Source organism: Neofelis nebulosa, chromosome 7 (assembly GCF_028018385.1).
Source record: "Neofelis nebulosa isolate mNeoNeb1 chromosome 7, mNeoNeb1.pri, whole genome shotgun sequence".
NCBI lineage: Eukaryota > Metazoa > Chordata > Mammalia > Carnivora > Felidae > Neofelis > Neofelis nebulosa.
Genome location: NC_080788.1, coordinates 51,186,813 through 51,211,692, shown reverse-complemented (window position 1 = coordinate 51,211,692; position 24,880 = coordinate 51,186,813). Strand labels below are relative to the sequence as shown.

General features: G+C 37.2%; 1 long non-coding RNA gene across 5 annotated transcripts in view; it reads left to right on the top strand.

Annotated features, from left to right (window-relative positions):
- The first annotated feature begins 2,592 nt into the window (after nucleotides 1-2,592).
- LOC131516538 (uncharacterized) overlaps nucleotides 2,593-24,880 on the top strand; it is a 46,286-nt gene continuing 23,998 nt past the window's right edge. For 2 of the 5 annotated variants that reach the window (XR_009264136.1, XR_009264132.1), the window contains exons 1-4: nucleotides 3,798-6,593; nucleotides 12,273-12,374; nucleotides 13,083-13,178; nucleotides 17,104-17,155. This is a non-coding gene — a long non-coding RNA (uncharacterized LOC131516538). Of the gene's footprint in view, nucleotides 2,997-3,797; nucleotides 6,594-12,272; nucleotides 12,375-13,082; nucleotides 13,179-17,103; nucleotides 17,156-24,880 lie in introns of those variants that run through there. The other 3 variants (XR_009264133.1, XR_009264134.1, XR_009264135.1) reach the window with 3 other exon arrangements.

Here is a 24,880-nt window from a genome sequence, read left to right as displayed (position 1 = left end):
TAAAATAGCATGCAGGGAGGCTGGAGCCCAGGGTATAGGTTTTTAAAATCCAGGAAGTGGTGATAGGAGGAGAAGGAAGGAAGAGGGAAAGATAAGGAAGGAAGGAGGTATTTGAGAAAGAAGACTCCCTAATACTGAATGTTAAGTTATTTGTGTTTCTGTGATGTAAACACTTCCAACACCTCAAATCTTGAGAAGAGAGACACAAAAGCAAATGAGTTCTGTAAATTTTGCAGAATTAAGGAAGAGTGTTGGTTTCCACATCTGCATTGGCACCGGGCAGAATAGAAATAGCCTGCAAGAGATGGAAACTGAGCTAAAATTAGGAGTAGAAGCTTGGAATCGGATTTGGGAATGTAAACTCCTGGGAATTTTCAGAAATCTGAGAGAAGACATTAAACTTTTCAAACGCCAAGGAAGAGATATCTAGCAAAATATTATTGTAGATTTATTGAGCAGAATGACCCTAAGTGACCCTGTGTTAACCTCAGGCCCTGTGCTGCCAAACACGAATAGTACTCTGTCACTGAGCATCTATTATTAACCTACCGCTCCTGGCAATGGCAGTCTGCTGGGGAAAAGCTGTGCGGAGAAATAGTTCCATTTCTTCCTCAGATTTTGGCATAGTATTAGGAGGAAAATTATGTGAAAAATGAAATGATTTCATGTGACTGTTACATGATAAACCAGCTTCCTTGGGTGACATATTATCAGGCTGAAAGTGTGTGGCATGAAGGTCTTCCTCAAATTGTTTAAAATAATGTATGCAAAGTTATTTTTAAAACAACTTAGTCATCCAGAATTTATTTCATTCCCAAAGGCAGTTCATAAATTAAGATTTACACTTAACATGCTGCTTTCTTAATTTGGAGCATGTTAATATAAGAAAATGACACACGTTATTTTGGGGCTTCTAACTCAGCTCTTGCAGAAATGCTGTTTTTATGCTCTATATGAAAGCTATATATCATATTTTCATGTTTAATTTCTTCATTTTTGATGTGTACATCTATAATATTGGTGGTTATATAGAAATGAGACTAGGAAATATATTATCTAGTATTCTGTCAATCCGAACTCTGTTTTATAGCATGTTTCCACAGTGAAAATTGAAGATAACAATGTAAATAAAACAGTATAAGATTTTGATATGTGGTTTGAATCATTTGCCTGAGAATATTATTACATTAAATTATGCTTGATTTCATCTTAGTATTTTGACATGACTGATAAAATCTTCAATGATAAAAACAACAGAGTTGTATGTCATTCATTGTCTCATTTTTTGCCTCATAATGAGATTTGGAAACAGGCTCAGAAAAATAATGCTTGTCTGTGGCATAATGGCTGATGCACTGCCTCTTAAATTCTACAAGTGTAAATATGCATAAAGTTCATATTTATGATTTATTTTAATCTTCAAAAGAATTGATACATTGGTTTGAATAAATACCCAGCAGGGTTCCATCATAGTTTCATGACTCAAGCTGTAATTTATGCCATATATATTTTTTATTTGAGATTGAAATATTATAAGAAGTTCTTATATGCATTTAGAAATATCCATTGGTAATTTTGTTTAATATTTGAAGTCTGCTGTATTCGATATCAAAAATTATTAACTTTGATTTTTCTTTTCTTTTGTTTGTACTTTGTAAACGAGCGCATACTACTTACAGGGCAATAACGCTAATTATCATGCATTCACCAATACTGTTAATAAACAGAGAAAAACAAAATAAAATAAAAAATAACTCTAGGTAGTCTTTATAATATTTTGAGTTATTTTAAAATGTTGAATATTTAAACATAGTATGGTTGTGTGGTATGAAGCAATTAATTTGTATAGTTATTGATTGCATTTGCCAAAATGAATTGTTTTCAAACTTTTTTTTTTTTCGAATCAAACACAGTTTATTACCCTAACTTGCCTCACAAAATCAAATTGCAAGCAGGAATGGATGGTCTGAGCTGATTGTTTCCAGATTTGTAAATTTCACAGACCAGTGAAATTAAAAGGAAAACAAATGAAGAAATTGGCATAGGTTTGTTAGTATTTCCTATTGCCAATGACTGTGTTAAACAAAACAAAATGAAATTATTTACAATTATCATTATTTCATAAAAGAGGATATATAAACAGCTCCTCCCCCCAAAAGGAAAAAAAAAACAAAACAGATGGTTATAATCTCATACAGAAGAAGTCTTTGAGAACAGTTTATAAAACAAATTCTTTCTCATATTTATTTTTCATTGTTTATGCCATGAATTCCAACCTCATGTTCAGAAAACTTTATCTAAATGGATATCAAGGGAACATATTTTTCAGCTATTACCCAGACACTCTTTTTATCTTCCTGTCCAGATTCTTGGCTCCACACCTCATTCCTGATCCCTGTTTGTGTTGTCTTCCCATTGCATAATCCTTCTAATTTCACACCTGGCTTTGGAGACCTAGGTTTTCTGTAAAGATTTTGGGCTATGCACACTCCCTTGGTTTTATCATTTTCTGCTGATTTAGGGTGAAAAATCCCTGTGCTACCCTCCTGCCCCTTGGAATTCCCACCCTAGCTGTGGTGGGCTAGCTGATAGCCTCAGCTTTGATAAAAATTCACATATATTTTCCCCAACCTAAATCAAATTTCAGTTCTGCTAGTTATATCAGCACAGTCCATCTTCTCTTCCTGGATATTAATTATTCCTTTTCACCAATGACATTTAAAATAAGAGCACATTTTGTTCAGTTGCATAATATAGTTATCTTAAGCTTTGAAAATGTGTGGGTTTTTTAATAATTATTATTTGTTTTTAATGTTTATTTATTTTTGAGAAAGACAGAGAGACAGAGTGCAAGCAGGGGAGGAGCAGAGAGAGAAGGCGATACACAATCTGAGGCATGTTCCAGGCTCTGAGCTATCAGCACAGAGCCCAATGCGGGGCTGCAACCCACGAACCGTGAGATCATGGCCTGAGCTGAAGTTGGACACTTAACCCAGGTACCCCTATAATTATTTTTTTAAACACAATTTACTGAGGTGAGTTCACATCATGATATGTTTTAAATGATATTTTATAGATTGTAGGACCTGAAATTTTCAAAATTTCAAAAAAAAAAGGGTGTTTTGAGGATCCTCAAGCAGGTAACCTCAAGGTGAAGGGAGCCATAGCAATCACGTTCCACTATGCCATCCATAATGCAGAATAATGATGTCTGAATTAAATGCTCATCCAACCTCCATTTGGACACTCCTAGTCATGGAGAATTCATTGCCATATAAGTTATCTCATTGTATCGTGGGGCATCATCATGGAAATTTCTCTCCTAGAATGACCTAAAATCTGCAACTCTGTATCTTTTTTCTAATAATAACCTTTCAAGTATTTGAAGATAGTTATCAACTCCCTCAGGAGTCTTTGCTTCTTTAGCTTAAACATTATTAGTCCTTTCATCTATTCACTTTTCATATGACATATTTTTTGGACCTTAATCTTTTAGACTGAATTTTCCTAAATATATTGACTATTTTCACAGTGTTTTTTTTTAATTTTTTTAACGTTTATTTATTTTTTTAGACAGAGAGAAACAGAGCATGAATGGGAGAGGGTCAGAGAGAGAGGGAGACACAGAATCTGAAACAGGCTCCAGGCTCTGAGTGATCAGCACAGAACCTGATGCGGGGCTCAAACTCACGGACCGCGAGATCATGACCTGAGCCGAAATCAGATACTTTACTGACTGAGCCACCCAGGCGCCCCTACGATGTTTTTTTTTAATGTTTATTTATTTTGGAGAGAGAGAGAGAGGCGGGGGGGAAGGGGTAGAAAGGAGGGAGACCCAGAATCCAAAGCAGGCTCCAGGCTCTGAGCTGTCAGCCCAGAGCCTGACGTGGACTTGAACCCACGAACCCATGACCCGAGCCAATGTCAGACGCTTAACCGACTGAGCCACCCAGGAGCCCCCATTTTCACAGTGTTTTTATTCATGGCAGCTTCTGGCTGGTCACCACATTCCTGAAAAAAATTCTACAAAACAGAGCATGGTTGACTATTTCTTTTGGATCATCTGAACAAAGTACTCCTATTAATTAATACAGCATAAGACTAGGTTAGATCCTCAAAGATGTTCACATGAATTTTGTAATACAAAAATCCCTAGATTTAATCTTTGTGCTAAAATAGATTCTTTTTATCCAGTTTTTGTTTGAATTTCTGAACCAAAATGTAGGGCTTCAGATTTAACTTTGTGAAAATTAATGTTGCCAATACATTTTAGCACTCTCTGTAAGATGGAGATACTTTACATTATTTAAAGAAAGATCACTTTAAATCTTGTTGTATTATATAATATATGTATTTCTCCATCTCCTCTTATTTGCACATTCAGCTCAGTTATTTTAAAATAAATTTGTGTCAAAGATAAACAACAAAATGAATATGCTCAGGAACTCTACAGTTGAGACTTCTCATCAAGTTTATACTCTGGCATTAATTCACATTAATTGAATATAGTTTTGAATATAAGTCCAATTAAATATATTATTATTCAGCCCATGTTTTATTCAGAGGTATGATTGGAAACTTTATTGCTTCCTTTCTAAAAGATAATAATATCTGAATAGCCATCTCAAACATAAAATGACCCTATTCAATAGTTTTAGACATATTAGTTTTATTTTCTGGAAGTTTGTTGGACTTTTTTTTTCCATCAAAATGTAAAGTCTTTATAAGAGATGTGTTAGTTAACACAGATCCTTTAGAAAGGAGGGCCTGAGGAGCAGTCAAAGTGTTGCTGCCTAAAGAGGTACAAGCATGTGTGTGTGGTAAGATAAAGAGAAAAAAGGAACTGAGGCAAGGAACAGAGTGAGTGGAACAGAGCCAGTAGGTTTCTCAGTGGGCATGTTTGCTTAATATTTAGTACTTCCCAGAAGATTGTAAGGAGTAATCCCACCTCAGTGCATGGAAGAGAGTTAAAAGGGGGAAATATATCTGCCTTGGTCTGTGTTATTCCTGCTTTGTATCAGTCAAGATTCACCCACACTTACTCCCCATATCCCACCAGCTCAACTATCTTGTCCTTCCAACTTTGTTCTCCCCTGGTATATCTGTGCCTGTCAGTACGTAGTTAGGAGGCAGCAAATCTCAAACCTGGAATTAAACCACATGTATTAGTCTGCTTAGGTTGCCATAACAAAATACCGTAGGCTGGGTAGCCTAAACAACTGATTTCTAAAAGTTCTGGAGGCTGGAAAGTCCAAGATCAGAGTGCCAACCTGGTCAGGTGGTGGTGACAGCTCTCTTGCTGGCATGCAGATAGCTACCTTCTTGCTGTGTCCTCACATGGTAGGGGAAGAGACAGAGTCTGAAGTCTCTTCTTCAAAGGGTGCTAATCTCATGCTGAAGATCCCACCCTCAGGGGTTCAATATGTGGGGACACAATTCATTCTATAGCACCCTCCCCCTCAAATTCATGTCCTTCTTACATGAAAAATACATTCATTCCATCCCAACAGCTCCAACACTTTTAGTTCATTCTGTTATCAACTCTAAAGTCTAATAGAGTCCAAAGTCTTATCTGAGTGTCTTTTAAAGCAGATATGGGTGAGATTCAAGATTCAACTAATGCTAAGGCAAAATTCTAATCTAACTGTGAACCTGTGAAACCAGACAAGTGATATGCTTTCAAAACACAATGGTATTCCTATTCCAAGTGGTAGAAATGGGGAGGAGAAAAGGGGCAATAGGTCCCAAGCAAGTCCAAGATCTAACAAGGCAAATTATATTAGATCTCAAGGCTGGAGAAAATCCTCTGGTTGGATGTTCTGTCGTCTACACCCAGTAGGGTGACAGCATACCCATCCCGCCATCACCACCATGGCCCTTTGGGGCAGCCCTGTCCCTTTTGGTCAATATTGGGCAGAAAACAATAGAAATACAACACATTGCTAATGTGTAAATTAATATAATCTTTCCAGAGAACAACTTTGCAATGCAAACCAAAAGCCATAAAATTTTGCATATCTTCTGGAGCAGTGACTTCAAGTGTAGCTATTTATAGTAATAATATTTCTATAGTTGCATAAAACATTATAATACAAGAATGTTTATCACAATAATTATATTAAAATGAAACATGTGGAAACCCCAAATGTCAACAGAGATTGATGTAGTTACTCAGTAGCCTAATGTGCAGACAAAAAGAATGACAATTAACATCTTACTCAGACTATTTAATGTCATGTAAGAAATCCAATGTATAATATATAAATGAAGCAGGTTATCAAACAACATGTGAAATTGTGGTAGATGCTGTGTGTGTCACAGCCATGTACCTTCACCCTCACTATTTCAGTCTATGCTTGCTCGACTTCTAATTGCTGGATTCTCCTTCTGTTTGCCTGAGTTTTCTTTGTCCAGGTGCTTAGCAGGCCAGAATGCTAAAGAATAATGCTCCTGGATGCATACTTGCCCAATAATTGATGGAGTTCATGTACAAATAGCCCAGGTCACACACTCTTTTGCTGAAGTGCTCCATACTGACTCCCAGAGTTCCTCATTGGGATCAGATCCAAGAATCCACAGTGATGACTTCCCAGGTAATGTACCCTCTGTTGGCTGCTTTGTCTTCCCTGACTCACTTTTCTACCTTCCTACCTGTGTTTCCTGATGTCATCACTCAGGTGAATGACTAGCACTCAAATCCTTGTCTCAGGGTCTTCGTCTAGGTACATGCAACTTAAAATACAATTCAAACAATTTCAATTAAAAATAATATTTATGTCTCTATAAAACTGATTGCATATATGTCCATTGAATTAGCAATTCTGGTTTTTACTGGGGCTGGTGAGATTATAGATGGGCATTTTATTCCTTTTTCCCTATTTGCATTATTTTGAACGGACGTGGAAGAAGCAAAAAAATAATAAAAGTTATTTTAAACAGGAAAAAACAACAAATGCCTTTTCTCTTGTTCACTCTTTCTCAATCCTATTCTCATTTCAGTCCCTTCAAAGGAAAGCTACTTAATATGAGTTCTATTGATTTATAGTGCAAAGACAGTGTGTAATTATATAATGGCTTTTAGTCAAAGGAATATTAAAGGTAATACAGGCCTCAAGCTGTTCCTGTAGCAAGTGAATTTCAATTTTAAACTTTCAATGTTCTTTCTGCCTTGGCTACATCTTTAAATATTTCAGAGCTAAGAAATTCTGTTTTTCACCAGAAGAAGATTGACCTGTATAAACCAATAGCATTTTCAGAATTGTACGTACAGATATGCCTGAAAAGTACCCTTTTCCTAGATTGTGTTATTTTAAAGTAATCCTGATTCCTTTTATATGAAAAGGTATCAGACCTCAGGACTTCAGAAATGTTCATTTTCACAAAAGCTTGAAGGATAGTTGTTTGCTTATCATGCAATTCGATTTGTAGGGCTGGAGAGAATAGTAAATTCTTTAGACAAATCTTTAAGTCTTTGAAATGAGTATTTCTGTGAGTGGAAAGGATGTGGAGCCAAGAGTTAGGAGACTTGAATTCATAGCCTTGGACCAGCTAGTGACCTGTTTGTTCAGCTGTGGGGTTAATAAACTTCAGGCAGAGACAAAAGAATGAGCAAAGTAAAGGAATGTGTTAATATCTATTGGGAACAGGCAAGTTGCATAATGAGTAAAGTGATCTATTTTGGACCATTTTTTTTTTAATGTTGATGAACACATGAGTACTGAGAGGTATTTCTTTACCCTAAGAAAAGCAATGGTGCATGTTTGGCTGATAGTAACAAATGCACTTGGTCTCAGTTATAAAGGGTGCATGGGAACTGTGGTCTACGGATGATTGTATTAGTTTGCTAGGGCTACCATAATAAAATATCACAGAGTGGGTGACTTAAACAACAGAAACTGCTTTCTTCCAATTCTGCAGGCTGGAAATCCAAGATCAAGGCTTCTGCAGGGGTAGTTTCTCCTGAAGCCACTCTCCTGGCCTTACAGATGGCCATCTTCTTAATGTGTCCTCTCATGGCCTCTTCTCTGTGCATACACTCCTGGTGTTTCTTCATGTAAGGACACCAGTCCTGTTGGATTAGGTCCCAGCTCTAAGAGACCTATTTTAACTTAATCATCTTTTTAAAGACCTTTTCTCCAAATAGGGCTACATTCTGAAGTACTAAGGACTGGGACTTCAACATATGAATTTTGGGGTACACTATTCAGTCCATAACAGTGACTTGGGTAGTAAGGACGATGAAGGCTCAGATCTGGGGACTGCTGAACTCCGTAACTTAATGATCTATCAAAATCTATTTTGAATCTCAGGCTATATTTTTCTTGATATAGCTTTGAAAATCTGTTTCTAAAATTAAATTTCTATGTGTCTGTTTCTTTTCTTTTGAATTGTAAATATAGAAAATTGCTAACAATTGGCTCCACTTAAAAATAAGTTGACTATGAAACATTCACACACACACAAAATTGATTATATATTAGGCCAAAAGAAAAAAATGTCAATACATCCCCTAAGGTGGAAATCCTGAAACTACAGCAATAGAACAAGAAATCAATGACTAAAAGATGTTAAAAAAAAAAAAAAAAGTAAAGGAAGATAGTAAAATAATTGCAAATAAAGCATTTAAAAAAAAAACTCTTCTAAAAACTCAGGTTAACGAGGCAAGTAAAAACTATGTGGTAGCAAGGGTAGTAATGAAAACTTTTCAATTATTCCTATTCAGTACTCTGAAATTATGATGTTATTAAATCAAAGTTATAACAATAAATTAATCTTAATAAATAGGAGTAAAAAATAAAATGTATTAAAACTATGTTTTTGGAAAGCAAAACAATTCAAAATGTATGTGCTATACATTCTGCCTCAGAAGGCAGATAAGTTGCAATACTAAAGAAATAAAAAAAACAGAATTAATGAAGATGAGAGCATAAATTAATGAAACAGAAAAGAAAATATTTATCTTCAGAGTGATTTCTTTTTCTTTCCAGAGCTATTTCTTTAAAAAGGCCATCTAAACAACACAGATACACAACATCCATGATGGGAAATTATTTACTTAGATTTTGAAGAAATTTAACTATTTTAAATGAGTACTAACTACATACATTTATATCGATAAATTTGACAATATAGCTCAAATGAATACCCTTCCTGAAAAAATTAGCAATTTGTACTCACGAATAGTTAGAAACTATAACTAAAGAAACTCTAAAGAATAGTTAGAAACTATAAATCAAAGAGCTCTTTCCCCTCTTCACCCCTGACCCATAGGTATCAGATCCAAATGTTTGGACAGCAAATCCAATTCAATTTGTAAGGCACAAAAATTTGAGATATTAAAGCTATTGCAAAACATAGATAAATATATACAAATTAATAATTCATACTATGAAAATGGTATGTTTTAGTTCTAAAAATGTTGGAAGAGAGCACCAAAAAAAAAGGAAATTTGTGGACTTCTCCTATATATGAACATAGAAACAAAAATATTAATGACAGCCATCTAATATAATCTAGCACAATATTAAAACAACACTGTGCTATATTTCAGAAATACAAAGATGGCTCAGCATTTAGAAATCTATTAAAGTAATTCACTACATCAGTAATTAAGGAGAGAAAGTACATGATAGATGCTAGAAAGGTCCTCTGATGAAGTTTAACATCCATTTCTGAGGAACATCTTTAGTAACTTGTAAATCAAAGGAAATATGCTTAGTTTTAAAAGTTTTTTTTTAAATCAGTAGTTAACAGCAGAAATCATACTCATTAAGAAACACTAGAGGAATTTCCCATAAATTTAGGAAAAAGACAAGGATGCCCACTCATTACTATTATTTAACATCAGGCTGGAGACCCAAGGATATGAATGGGCAGTTACAGAAGACTGCAAATGAACAATAAACATGAGAAAATATGCTCATCTCTAGTAATAATAGGAATGAAAACTAAAACTACAATAAAATGTAATTTTTACTAATTGGATAAAAGATTAACAGTGCTTGATTTTGATGCAATTGCTCTCATTACCTAAGCACTTCTTATGTTCCTTCCTGTCTCAGTGCCCCTACTTCTCTATGGATTAATGAAAATCACTTTCATTAGAACTAGTTCTAGAACTAGAACTAGTTCTTTCATAATTCCAGAACCTCAAGGCATCCACTGACAGTTGATGGCTTTCTCTTCTGAAAAAAAACTGCAGATGGGAAAGATCTGAGTAGTTGAGGGAGGGTTGGGATGGAATGGGGGGAGAGCTTTGGTCCTGTGGATGGTGGTGGTTTTTCTCTTTCTTTCTTTTTTTTTTTTTTTTGTAATTTTTAACGTGTATTTATTTTTGAGGGAGAGAGAGAGAGAGAGAAACAGACCACGAGTGAGGTGGGAGTGGGGGTGGGGGTGGACAGAGAGCGAGGGAGACGCAGAATCCAAAGCAGGGTCCAGGCTCTGGGCTGTCAGCACAGAGCCTGACGTGAGGCTCAAACTCACTAACCATGAGATCATGACCTGAGAAGTCAGCCACCTGACCGACTTAGCCACCCAGGCGCCCTGGTGGTTGTTATTTATTTTTTTTAAGTGTCTGAGAATAAATACACCTTGCCACTGTAAGGATTGATTTCCTTCCTGCCCATTAACATGACTTAAATCCTATTTCCTGAAAATAGTAACCATTACAGTCTTTGCTATGGTGCAGTCTTTTCCTTGTTCAAGGTTATACTACAAACCTCTATCACATTAATCTACATATGAATAGGAAATGGCCAATTTGCTGATTTCTAATCCCCAGAAATCTCCACTGACCACTTGACTGTATTTGCAGTAGGCAGGGAAGGGTGGAGGACATTTCAATGCACTCTCACTTTGGTAGCAATGGGCAGAAAAATTGTATTACACGATTGGACTTCAACAAAAAAAGCAGCCAGAGGCCATTTGGACTGGCAGTCTAGTTCTTAATCACAAAAGAATTAATGAAGAATTAATGATTCATCTAAGCCCTGTGCTATCTTTCCTGGATCTGGAGGCTAAATGCTGGCAATGTCTTGTTAACTGTGCTGAGGGGTCAGAAGAGGGACTCTCAGGGAGACCTTATAGCTTGCGCAGGCTGCCCCAGTAGGGTCCTTCTCTTTGCCTAATGTACAAGGTATTCTTGCTTGGGAAAGTGCCCTATCCACAAAAAGTCATATATCTTATCTTGTTGAGACCACAGGCAGTTAGGATGGTTGATTTTTGCTTCTGGCCAAACCATAAAGAGCTAAAAATGACCCATATAGTCTGGAGGGATGGAAATAAGATAGATTCTGAGTAATAGATTCAATTCCATTACTCAGGGATGTATAAAAAGTGAAGTTTTCTATAGAGACTTCACTGAGACCAAGATTTAATAGCAAGAATAATCCTAAGGACAGAAAGGTAACTGTTAGTCCACCATATTGGATCAGAGATAAAGATCTTGGGTCAGAGTTGGGGTTTTAAAAGTATAAATCTTTAGTGCAGCGGATGACCAATGGTTCCTGCAGTCACAGAGGACCACCACATGGGGGTGGCAAACCTTTGCAATCATGAAGGAGCCAGCGCAACTTGTTTCTGGGTTGTCTCAGGTGAGATATCACATAGGTCATGAAGTACCTAAAAGCAATTGTTCACACACTGGTATAATCATTCATGATTTTGTTTTCTTGTGAAGATATTTAATAATAAGAAGAAAATCATTATTTTTCTCCATGCTGTCATACATTGCTTTATAAAAAGAGGAATCCATAATGACTCCCTTGTGAGCTTATTCATTTTTACCTGAATATCAGATATATTTTTCCTCTCCTGGAAAACAGTTCATTAATCAAATTTGAGGGTTCCTTTATCTTTGTTCCAAATACATTAACTAATTCTATCAATATCCTTATTACATGGAGATCAAATCTTTTGAGTTCCTCATTATCCTTCTATAGCACAGTTTTGTCTAAATCCTTCTCCTTAAATAAATAAAATGGAAAAAAAATAAAATAAAATAAATCCTTCTCCTTCAGTAAAACATTGGAGATATTTTATGTCTTAAGTTCACCAAGACTCATGCACTAGAAATTCTTTTTTCCAGTTTTTCTTCTCATTCAAACAGTTATTTTCTATCTTTATATAATGTTGATATACATTGAATGTTGCTAGCTGTTCACTGTCCCCTGATTTCATCCTCTTCTTTTCTATAGTGACACAACTCCTGAATTTTAGCTGTGCATGCTGTTCCTTTAAACCTTTTTTTCTTTTCTTTTTTTTCCCCCCACTAGCTGGAATGGAGATTTCATGGGCCATGTGCATGAATGATCTCACTGATGGCAGAGCAACAAAATCAAGGGCCTGTGGCCATCAGTGAGATGGCTCAATAGCAAGTGAGTCTATATACTAATACAAGCATCTAGTATGTGCCAGGTGATAGTTGAGCACATTATGTGCATTACCATATTTAATCTTCGTAACCACTCTGTAACACAAGTCTTGTCATTATTGCCATTTTACAAATGAGTGAATCAAGGGACTTAAGAAGTTTGGCCAAAGCCACACAGCTAATAAGTGGGAGACCTAGAGCCTGTGCTCTGAACCATCATGCCATGTATCTACTCAAGGATGACTCCATTCCTTCCCTCATTTCTCACATATAATTAGGACCACGGCCTGCAAATCATTCTTGATGCTAGTGTTGGAATCTATTCCTTTCTTCCAGTTCTGCTACCATCAGCCACCCCTGTTCTCCCCCGGTAGTTTCCCAGCTGCCAATCATATTCCCTTTAATTCGTTTTCTTTTAACGTCCAAAGTTACCTGCCTCCCCAAATAGATTTGATGGCTTGGATTCCTTGTCAAATTCTTTAACAAAGGCCCTTGTTTATGATATGGCTCCTGGAATGTCTTTTTGACCTCCTAATTTTTGCCCCACTTCCTCTGTCAACCCCCCACACCATCTTTTCTCTAGTCCCCACTAATACTAATCGACCTTTGCTCATGCTGTGTTCAGCCATGTGTATTCCTGCCTTGGAGCATTTGCACGTGCCTGGAATATTAATTCATGACTCTCCCTCGCTGACTCCTCCTCCTCCCTTAGGTTCAGCTTATGTCTGAATTTTGGAAAGCGTTCTCTGACTCTTTGAATCTGTGCTGGCTGATAACTCCAAGAAGCAGCTCTGGTCATTTGAATCAGGTATAACATTTGCCTTTATGTCTCTGATATATTCTTGACAAGCCTATCAACTCCTTGAGGGCAGATCTCTTTTGTTTATTGCTATATCCAGTTGAGATCACAGGGCCTGGCATAAACTAGGCATTTAATTAATATATTTGGAATGACTGAATAAGTGGATGAAACTGGGAGGTGGCAGCAGATGGCCATGAGGCTCCCTAGGTCTGTGCTTGTGACCTTGGTTCAGGTCTGAAATTATGAATCCTGGAATTGGAAACATTGATTTTGTGTGGTTTCTTCTTCACCAAGCATCTTGATTATAGCAAGCACTTAAAATGGCCTACCCCAGCATCATCCTACTAAGTTAGGATTATTACAAAGGTGAGTGCTTATGCTTTAACTCTTCAACGGGTAATTGTGTACCCCTTTACCCACCAAAAATATGTGAGAGGAATATTCCTCTGCTGCTGGTCTCTGCAGCTGGTAGTGTTGGAAATGTCCATATACTGGATGTGTGAAGTGGATGAAGCCAAAAATTTTCAAGGGAACCCACAGAGAGCAGCTATTGTGATGTGTCACAGTGTCCTCTGATCTAAGGTTCAGGAAATCTGACTCATTGTTCATGTTTCTGGACTCACAGTCAAATGCCCTAGCGAGCCATGTATCTTCTTTATCTCTGCCTCAGCATTCGGTAAGTTCTGCCATACCACACCAGCTTTATTCTCAGAGCAGGGAGAACAAGGGGGTGATGGTCACAGCATCTTTCACAGGAAGTTGTGGGGTTAGGAGTGAAGATTTATGAGTTGGAAAGGAGAAATCACTCTAGGCCAGCCACCTTGATCTCTTCATATTTTCTCTTAAAATGACTACCATCCATAGCTTATTTTTTCTCTTTCCAATACAAGATGCGGGGAGGTGGGGCTGTTAGTAGTGGACAATGGTAATCATGATCTAAGTTCAAAAACCTTAAATCAAGTTGGCTATCCTTTATTGTTATCTCCAGATTTGGATGGTTGCCAAGATCTTTAAATTCTGCGTGCCAAACACCAGTGTTGTCTGTCCTTTCTATTCCATTTCAGTAGTCATCACATGGGTGTAAAAGCCTCAGTGACTATGAGTCATCAGACTAACTGTAACAACTTCCTCTCCAGGCTCCATGTCTGTAGGCTCTGCATCTTTAATTTACCGTACACGCTACAACTCAATTAATCCTCATGAAGGTCTGTACTGACCTGGTCCCAAACCTTGGCTATTCTCCATGACCTTCAGGATAAATTTCAAATGCTAATAATTCAAGATCCTCATAATCTGGGCTCAATTTATCTGTGCAATATAACATCTTATTGTTTCTCTAGGTTAATTATACCTATAACTGATCTTGTTGGGGAGAAATCATATTTTCTCCATTTTCTTCAGCAAGCTAAAGCTCTTTAAATGATAAATCCATCAGGTTCCATGGCTTTTTGGTCAGTCTAGTTCTTAAAAACTCCCCTCTAGTGCAATTTTCAAATTCTACTTTTTTTTTTAAATTTTTTTAATGTTTGTTTATATTTAACAGAGAGAGAGAGAGAAACAGATTCAGAGACAGAGCATAAGTGGGGGAAGGGGCAGAGAGCGAGGGAGACACAGAATCAGAAGAAGGCTCCAGGCTCCGAGCTGTCAGCACAGACACCTAATGGGGCACCTGGGTGGCTCAGTTGGTCAAGCGTCCGACTTTGGCTCAGGTCATGATCTCGCGATCTGTGAGTTCGAGCCCCGCGTGGCGCTCTGTGCTGACAGCTTGGAGCCTGGAGCCTGCTTCGGATTCTTTGTCCCTCTCGCTGTCTGCACCTCTTCCTCACACACACGCACACACACACACACACACACACACACTCTCTCTCTCTCTCTCTCTCTCTCTCTCTCTCTCTCTTCTCTGTGTCTTTCTCTCAAAACATAAACATTAAAAAACTTAAAAATAAATAAAACTCTACTTTTATCTCCTCCCTTCCATTTAATAGGCTTCATCTGTGTCCTGGAGATCTTTACGATGTTCTTGCCCTCCTCTTTATCTTCTTTCCCTGGTTCTAGATCCTTAGGTGTGTTAAGGAGGGGGAGGAAATCCCTTTTTCTTTGATGGTCATTGTAATCTTCTTTCCGGGGTTGTACCTGTTTCTCTACTATCAACTCATTGTCAATGCCTTCTGTGTTTTCCTTACCGAATTGTGGGATTGTTAGCTGCTCTACAGCCACCTCCCTTCCTTATCCCCATGTCCCCCTTGTCCTCTTCCTCAGCTCAAAGAGGTTCCAAAGGCAAATCATCTTATATGCTGATATATTCCAAACATGAAATGAAAGATCAGTTACCCTTGTGTACTGAGTAAATCTCTTAGAGATGACATCACTTGGCTTTGGGGGAGGATTAAGCACCCCTCCCCCTTTTATGGAGAGGAGAGGGGAAAATAATATGAAACTCTTGCCCTGGCAGATGACTTATATTTTTGAAATTTCCTCCACTCCCATACCCCCACCATTGCACATTCCTCTGCTAGTGTAGACTGTCATGAGGTAATGGTTGTAGGATAGATAACATAGCTTAGTTACCTCTAAAAAGCCTTAAAGGAGTGTCTAACGTTTCAAGGGTTTTCAGAATGTGCTTTTTTTGGCTGTTGGTCCTTAGCTTTAAGTTCTGGGAAATTAGGAAAAGTCTAACTCAGTGTTCTTATAGATTCTCAAATAAGCATATTTCTTATAATAAAAATAATAGCTGGATTTTACTATGCATTTAAAAGGCTAACTATTGTACAAAGTACTTTGTTGCATTATCCCATTTAATCCTCTAACCACCTAATAGAGTATGTATTATTAGTATCATTCTCATTTGATAGATGAAGCGCTTGAAGTGTAAATAAGTTATACAACTTTTCTAAGGTAATATATGCAGGAAGTGGCAGTACCAGGACAAACCCAGGTCTGTCTGACTTCTGTACCCACACTCAACCTCTATGACATATTGTCTCCAAATACACCATGCACTTTGCCTTTATCCATATTGTTGAAATTAGACTTTAGAGATCATCCACTTAGATATTTCCATCATGCAGATCAGAGCCTTCACTGAGAGAGGATAGGTGAATTTGTCAAGGTCACATATCAGAACTTCCTCTCCTGAAATACCTCCTTTGCTATCCTATATATCTAGACCCTCTGTGGCCTTCAGTACCTAGCTCAGGTCCCGTCTCATCCCACCTCCTAAAGCCTTTCATGTCCAGCCCAGTCCTCAGTGGTCTCACTTTCCTCTGAAACTGACACCATGTCCTGCTGGTATACCATTTACTTGGCATTTCCACATAGACTATCTTGCCATTTATTTAATTCCCATGTGACTAATTTAAAAAATCATTTCACATGCACATGCCTTTCTGCGTCATATAGATTGTAAGTAACATGAGCAGTACTTTAAAAACTATTTTCTCAGGTTGCATTTTCATTTTAGATTATTGTAAATGTGTTGAGCACCTAACAAGGTTAACTCAATGTACCTGGAGATGAGTAAGAAATTCTCTAATCTCAAGGAGCTTTCTGCTTTGTAAAGAAAATAGTTTAGGTGCATACATTATTGTTTTTAAAAGAACAAGTAATATAAATGCCAAAGGTATGAAACTTGAAAGGACAGATCATATCAGGTTTGAGAAGATTTGGGAGGCTTCTTAGAGGAAGCAGATGAAAGATCAGCCCTGAAGGTGAAGATGTGGGTTTATGAGCATTGAAGGCCAAGGAAAACCAAAAGGAAAGAAATGGTGCTTAGGGAAAAGGGCTCATTATGTCCTCTTTTGCAGTGTGGAGGCCCAACAGGTTGACTGCAGATTACAGACTTTGACCAGTACAATATTTCTTTACCAATTATAATCTGAATGTCCTTAGGTAGTCACGCCTACTCTTCATACTCTCTGTTGTTTTGCAACAGGCCTGCCTAGACTCTGAAGTTTTTGGAGTGAGGAGATAACAGGAGGATGCTGGTAAGATGGCTGGAAGACCAATGTAATACCAGGGTAGAGATTTTCAACCAAACGAGTCATTGGGGAAGACCCAAGTTTTGGAGGGAAAGAGTAATGTGATAGGAGCTGCACTTTGAGGTGGTAATTCTGGCAGTGATGTATAAGATTGATTTAGAAGAAGGAAGTGGGGGTCAAGAATTCAACGCTCCCTATGTTCCCTTGCAGCCTATGGCACAGGTAGGTGTAGCTCTCCAACAGTTCTTGTGGCCCGTGTCGCAATGTTGGCCCTGTCCTGTGTTCCCTAATGTTTTCTGTTGTAGCATTCTTTACTCACGCACTAGAGATCTGGAGTTGTGCCTTGCATCTTTTGCGTGTCACACCATGTTGGCACACGGCAGGCAGTCCATGGACAGTTGTTTGACTAGCAATTCTGTGTTACTTCCCTGGAGACAACTAGAGTGGTGAGGAAGGACATTAGTTGATATGCTCTATCAGTTTATGTTATTAAAGAATTTCTTTCAGATAGATACTCAAGCACAGAATGTGTGTTCTAAAATGCTTTTGTTTTGTTCTAGTCCCAACATAATGGCATTTTGTGCTAGAATCTTTCACGTTCAAGATAAAATATCTTTCTTTTTGTAGTCTGACATACATGATATGATCTGAATTATTCAGGATTGTTTTAGCTCATGTTGCATTTTGAAGTCTAATATGCAGAGAAATTTTGACATAATGTGGTGCTAAACTCACTCATTAATACATGGGAGGCTTTTCCTCATTCAATGGAAATTTAAAGCCTATAACATCAAGTACCAAAGCTACTGAGTTTCAGGGAGGCACCTTCTCACTTGAGTTCTTCTCAAAATCAAACCTTCCTATTTCAATATTGTAATTAAAAATGTAGGCTTGAAGGATTGGCTCGGTAGTCTGTTGATCTTTGTAGGGAAAGTGGACAGGGCTCACAGGACAGCTGCCACATGTTATCTACCACACTATAAAACAAGAATATGGTGATTTAACAAAAATGCTAGAGATGTGTTGGTTTCTTCTATAAAAAGCCTCAAGTCTCATGGTGCTCACACACCTGGTCTTGGAAACCAAATAAGCAGTGCAGGAACTGCTGTCTGGACCAGGGGTTTTTGTTCCAAATAGTTTTTGTAACATTATCTTTAGACAGTTCTCTCCAGGTTTATGTTTCATTATCTTATGTTTTTGTTTGTTTGTTTTTTACAAAATATAGGCAAAAAGTTGTAATTACCCATTCAACTGTTTCATCTTAGAAGTATTTTTTGTTGTATCTTTAGACTTTTTTGTGATTATAAAAACAATATAATTTTAAAAACAAAACAACAGAGGTGAATGAGATAGAGTAGACTTCCTATGATTCCTCTCCCCAGACAACAACCACTGCCAACTATTTCACCTTTTGATGTCAAATGTCATAGACAGCTAGATAAGAGGGATTCTTGGTGCTTAGACCAAAAGAGTAAGTAATGGTGTTTCTGTAAGTCCAACTGTGAAATATTCTTTGAAAGTCAGTGAGGCAGTTTGCTTCATGTTTGGATTTTATCTCGGTCTAAGATCTTACAAATTAACATCTTAACTCTGTGGCTGTGGAAGGACTGCTTGCTGACTACAGTTTAGATCTATTAAACTCTTCTGTGCTATAATTTAAATCAGTGGCTGAATTAACCTGGTGGATAACTTACCGGATCCTAGAGATACTGCAAGTGGTTTCCCTGGGTTATTTAGGAAGTTGTCCAGATAAATTCCCTCTGGGGTAACATAGTAACGTGCCAAACAGTCTAGGTTGAAAAAGTCATTTTAAGATAATTATTCAACTTGATTATGTTAATCATGTTTCAGTGGTCCACAGGTAGTTTGTAGCAGAGCTAGAAAAGACTCCTGTTCTCCTTTACTTTACCCTTCCCAATGTCTCCTGCCCCATCGATCCCTTCAATCCAATGTAGTTCTGAAATCATTTCGTCATTACAACTTTTGTATAAGTCCCTGTTGCACTGTTGAAAAACTGCTACTCTTTTGTTCATGGAATCAGCCAATAAATGTACCTCTGAAGCAATTAACATGCTTATGCAAACTGTTTGACATTTGAAGTAATGATACCCTTTAGAATATTTGTAATATTATGTTATGACCTCTTTGACTTTCATTTTAAAATAATTTTTGCTTTGGGGCGCCTGGGTGGCTCAGTCGGTTGAGCGTCCAACTTCAGCTCAGGTCACGATCTCACGGACTGTGAGTTCGAGCCCCGCGTCGGGCTCTGGGCTGACGGCTCAGAGCCTGGAGCCTGCTTCCAGTTCTGTGTCTCCCTCTCTCTCTGCCCCTCCCCCGTTCATGCTCTGTCTCTCTCTATCTCAAAAATAAATAAACGTTAAAAAAAATTAAAAAAAAATAATTTTTGCTTTTAACAATTAAAAATTAAATCAAATCTAGAGATGGTTCTCATGCAAGAGTCATCTCCAAATGCTATAAAAAAGACATGCCATGCACATTTTGATTGCCTTATAAAAGTGACAATTATAAAAGCATATTAAAAAGTAAAAAAAAATAGCAAAGAAAATGTTCTTCCATGATTTTAAATAGGTTTAATTTTTTAATTTTTATTTTATTTTATTTTATTTTTTTTAATTTTTTTTCAACTTTTTAAATTTATTTTTGGGACAGAGAGAGACATAGCATGAACGGGGGAGGGGCAGAGAGAGAGGGAGACACAGACTCTGAAACAGGCTCCAGGCCCTGAGCCATCAGCCCAGAGCCTGACGCGGGGCTCAAACTCACGGACCGCGAGATCGTGACCTGGCTGAAGTCGGACGCTTAACCGACTGCGCCACTCAGGCGCCCCTAATTTTTTAATTTTTAAAAAATTTTTAATTCTAGTGTAATTTAACATACAATGTTACATTTGTTTCAGGTGTGCAATACAGTGATTCAACAATTCTGTACATTACTCAGTGCTCATTAGGAGAAGTGTGTGCTTAATCCCCTTAACCTATTTCACCCATCCCCCCCACCCACCTCCCCTCAGGTGACCATCAGTTTGTTCTGTAAATTTAAGAATGTGTTTTTTTGTTTGTTTGTCCCTCTATTTTTTTAAATGTTTGTTTATTTGTGAGAGAGAGAGAGAGTAGGAGAGAAGTAGAGAGAGAGGGAGAGGCTCTAGGCTCTGAGCTGTCAGCACAGAACCCAATGCGGGGCTCTAACTGGCAAACCTTGACATCATGACCTGAACCGAAGTCAGACACTTAACTGACTGAGCCACCCAGGCACCCCTGTTTGTCTCTTTTTTTCTTTGTTTGTTTTGCCTCTCAAATTGCAGATATGAATGAAATCATGTTATATTTGTGTTTCTCTTGAGTTATTTCACTTAGCATTAGATCCATCCATGTTGTTGAACTTGGCAGGATTTCACTCTTTTTTATGGCTGAGTAATATTCTTTTATATAACATTTTCTTTATCCATTCTTCTATAGATGGACACTTGAGTTGCTTCCATGTCTTGGCTATTGTAAGTAATGCTGCAGTAAATGTAGGGGTACATATATCTTTTTTAATTAATGGTTTCATTTTCTTTGGGTAAATACCCAATAATGGAATTACTTGATCATAGGATAGATCTATTTTTAACTTTTTGAGGAACCTCCATACTGTTTTCCACATTGGCTACACCAGTTTGTGTTGTCACCAGCAGTGCACCAGGGTTCTTTTTCTTCACATCCTTGTCAATGCTTGTTGTTTCTTGTGTCTTTGATCTTAGACATTCTGACAGGTGTCAGGTGATTTCTCATTGTAGTTTTGATTTGTGTTTCTCTGATGATGAGTGATGTTGAGCACATTTTCATGTGTCTGTTGGCCATCTGGATGTCTTCTTTGGAGAAATGTCTGTTCATGTCCTCTGCCCATTTTAATTGGATTAGTTTTATTAAAAGAATGTATAGGAATAGTCTTCATGTTAATAGCTATTTATAGACTTTTAGTAAATCAGGAACTTTGTTCTTGTAGTTCTTTTAAATATACCAATGACTTTTTTGAAGTAAATCCTGATTTTTTTAAATAAAAAAGATACATACAGGTCACGTAATCTAATGTATAAAGTATGACAGAAAAATTTAAATTTCTTATGCTACATGTGTGTATGTGTATAATTTTTCTTTTTGGATTGTTTTTAGGCAACACATTTTATCAAGGGTGACTGGCATTTTTGTTTAAACCATACAGTTATCCTACAAAACTGAAATAGGGTTACTGTTAGAAAAAAAATAAACAGGACAAGTACTGTGCCCATTTTACAGATGGGGAAGTGACCCTTCGATCATAAATTGCTAGAAAGAGGTGAGGCTAGAAGTAAATTTCAGCCTCTGCTGAGAGATTTTCCAGTGCTCTCCCTGCTACATTTTTTTTTGCTCGTCTTTTTCAGTTTTGGTTCAGCCACCCAAGGAAATAACCAGAAACAAAGCCAAGAACAAAAAGAGTCTGCAAATGTCATAATGAGAGCTCTGGATGAACAGTAATTTTACTCAGATCTGAGAATTAGAAAGCTGGCTGGAAAACTGTATTATGAAGATTGAGGAAACTAGATGGCAGATCACTGTTCATTCAGAATAAACTTTATTGACCAGTTACTTAAATTGCAAAGAAGTTAATTTGTGTTGCAGCAGCACCTTTGCAAGTATTTTCTGAAGAGCTGAAGAAAAAGCCCAATAGTGTTGGAACTGCATGTTTAGTTTTCAGAGAATTGTGGGCACAGCTTCAGAGGACACCTGCAGGTCAGCATTTTGGTGACAGCATGAAAGGGCTTTAGCTTCAGGAAGCTTCAGTGAGGTCAGCTGGGGGCTCTCCTGGGACCAAATACTGATCTCTGATTAGGATAACCCACTCTGCTCATGAAATGAGATTTCTAATGGGAATTAACCACAGCTTCTTTTTCCTGTCTTTAAAAGCAAGCTGCTTTGTCATGCTTCCTTTACTGAAATCATCACACAAAAAAAAGGGTTTTGAGAATTTTCTGCTTAAGACACTACAACAGGTAATAGACAAAATAAGATGTAGGTGATTGCTCACTGGTCCCCTCCCAACACCATTGCCTCTTACTCCCCTTAGAGATTACCCAAATGTGTTTTAGGATAACAATGGCTTAGCTTTAATGTTCATGAATAAAACAATGACCCTGTAAGAGTCTGAATTTGGAAGGTAATAAAGAAACATATCAAGAGAGAAAAGAAACTTGGGGCTGAATTAGAAGTGCAATAGGAAAGAAGCAATCTTTCTTCTGTATAGCCCCAAGTAATGTTGGCCTTGTCAAATGCATCACAGGTTTTAAGTCACACTTCAGCAGCATCTGAGCCACAGTGAGGATTAAGCCCATCCTTTAAGGGCTGCATTAACTTCACCAAACCAGCTGGAGAAGTTGTGTGTGTGTGCAAATTTACATCTAATTGGTTTTGTTTGTTTTGCTCTGTGAAGGGGGAGAAGTAATACTTATTAAGTGTCTCAGTTCTTTTGAGCCTCAAAATAGCCAGGCCAGTTGGAGAGATTGCTGCTTACCCAAGTTTCCGTGGATAGGGAATGTTAAGAGTTGAAAATTGTGTCCTGTCTGTACAGCTGTGTGCCATCCCTATCTCCATTGTCAAAGTGGTGATTTTAAATACCTGAAAATTTAAAAAGTTTCATCTTATACTGGGATCATAACTTCTGATTTGAAGACATTTGAAGTGGAATGCATGTAAATTTTGAAGAAGTTTTGCTCAGCCATCCGTCACTTTCAGTCACCTTAAGCCAGATTCACATGAATGAGAAATGATGTAGAGTGTCCTTTAGAGGATGAATAGAGGCTGCCAACTTCTTCATCGTCTTTCTTGGTCACAGTTTAGTTATCCAGTGGTGGGCATCTGCCTTAAGCTGCCAAATGGAGCTTTTAACCACCTGATTAGAACTTCTATAGTCAGTTTTCTCTGGTCATGGACATTGTGAGGTTTGAAAGTTAATTTTTGTCAACTTGCGATTAGAGTTCTGATCAATACATTCATTCATTTGGAAAGTATTCAGAAGACTTACGTTCTCAAAAAATCTTTCAGTAGCTTGCAATAAGCAGAGTATTCTGCATTTGTTACATAAAATCATAAAGGGACCCTGTTAAAATACAAATATTATTGAGAAGGACTGTACATCTAGTCTCTAACGTCTGTGATTTCTTTAACATTTATGATCTTTCCATTATCCATTCAGCCACCTCTTTGAGTTTTGTTAGAAAAGTCAGCACAGATCAATGTCGAAGGTAAAGAAAGTCCAGAAACAAACATTATAGGAGGTAGGGATAAGACACCTTTGGTGTGAAGATGCCCAGAATGTGTAAAACTGTGGGAAGTTAACCTTTGTAAAATGGGTATAAATAGTACTTAGCTTTGAGGGTTATATGAAGATTATTTGGGATAATACATTTTAAGGTATTGAATATGGCATCTAGTTCTTATTTTATGTTCAGCTAATGTCAGCTATTACTATTATAATAAAATATTAAAATATTTAACCTAATTGAATATGTTTTATTTATGAACTGCTTGAAAATTTTCCATTGTCTCATTGCTATTTTTTTATTATACAGATCTATATAAAATATGTTATTATCTTTGAGATTTGCAAGTCTGGAGATTATCTTTTCTATACTACTTTTGTTTATAATAGTTTTGTATATACCTAAGGTTATCATATTGCAATTCATTACTCTTGTGATCCAGAGTTCTTACTTCTATTTGAGTTTGTATGTTTGTGTAACGATTAATTTTTTACTATGTCAGACATATTTTATATCTCATGACAGGGAATCAGAATTACTCATGCTGACAAGCCTTGATGACTTGTATGGCTCTTTGAAAAAAGACATGTCCACGCTTTTTTCACATTTCTACACTTTTCCACCATTTGATAATATAACGGAGTTAGCTGAGGCATAATTTATACTTGTTAAAAATCAATTTGGTGGTGATGGGCCACTCTTGTCCTCAAACTTTGTCCAGTCAAAATGTCCAAGAAATAGTTTTGGTGGAGAGGTGAGTGTAACATTTCTAAGGTCCCGATTTATGTACTAGTATGATCTTTACAAAGGTTATTTATTAAGCATTAAATAGTTTGGGCAACCTTTTCTCTACTCATGATGATATTACTATTGTAGTAATATAGTAGTAATGCAGACGACTTCTAGCCATTTTTAGTAGATGGCTTCTCGTCTTCTTTTTTTTTTTTTTTTTTTGGAATACCCAGAGAATCTGGGAAGAACTATGTGTCTACAGCATCTTAGAAAACCCATGTTATAAGAAAAGATGTAATGAAGAACCAGCAATTGACTTTTTTTAATGTAAAATGATGCAAATTTATTATCTTACCATAGGTGAATGCCAGCCTTGGAAAAGGGCAGGGCCGCTGGTGGTAGATCTGGGTTGCAGGCTGTAACTTTGGGACCCTCAAAAATGAGGAATTTATTTCTTTTCACTTCTGACACCAACTATTATTGCTGTTTGCCTTGAAATACTCCCTCTTGGTTTCAGTCAGAGCCCTGCAAAAGCTGACAAGTACAGCGTATTTCTCAGTTTTTTGGGTGGACTCACAAGCAAAACTCTCAAAAGATAACTGCCTTTTTTGCATGAGATTCAATAGTTACTTTAATTTTCTTAAACCGAAAAGGGAGAGCCAAATGCCAGTTCACGTCTATCATATGCCCTTTCATAGAGCTGT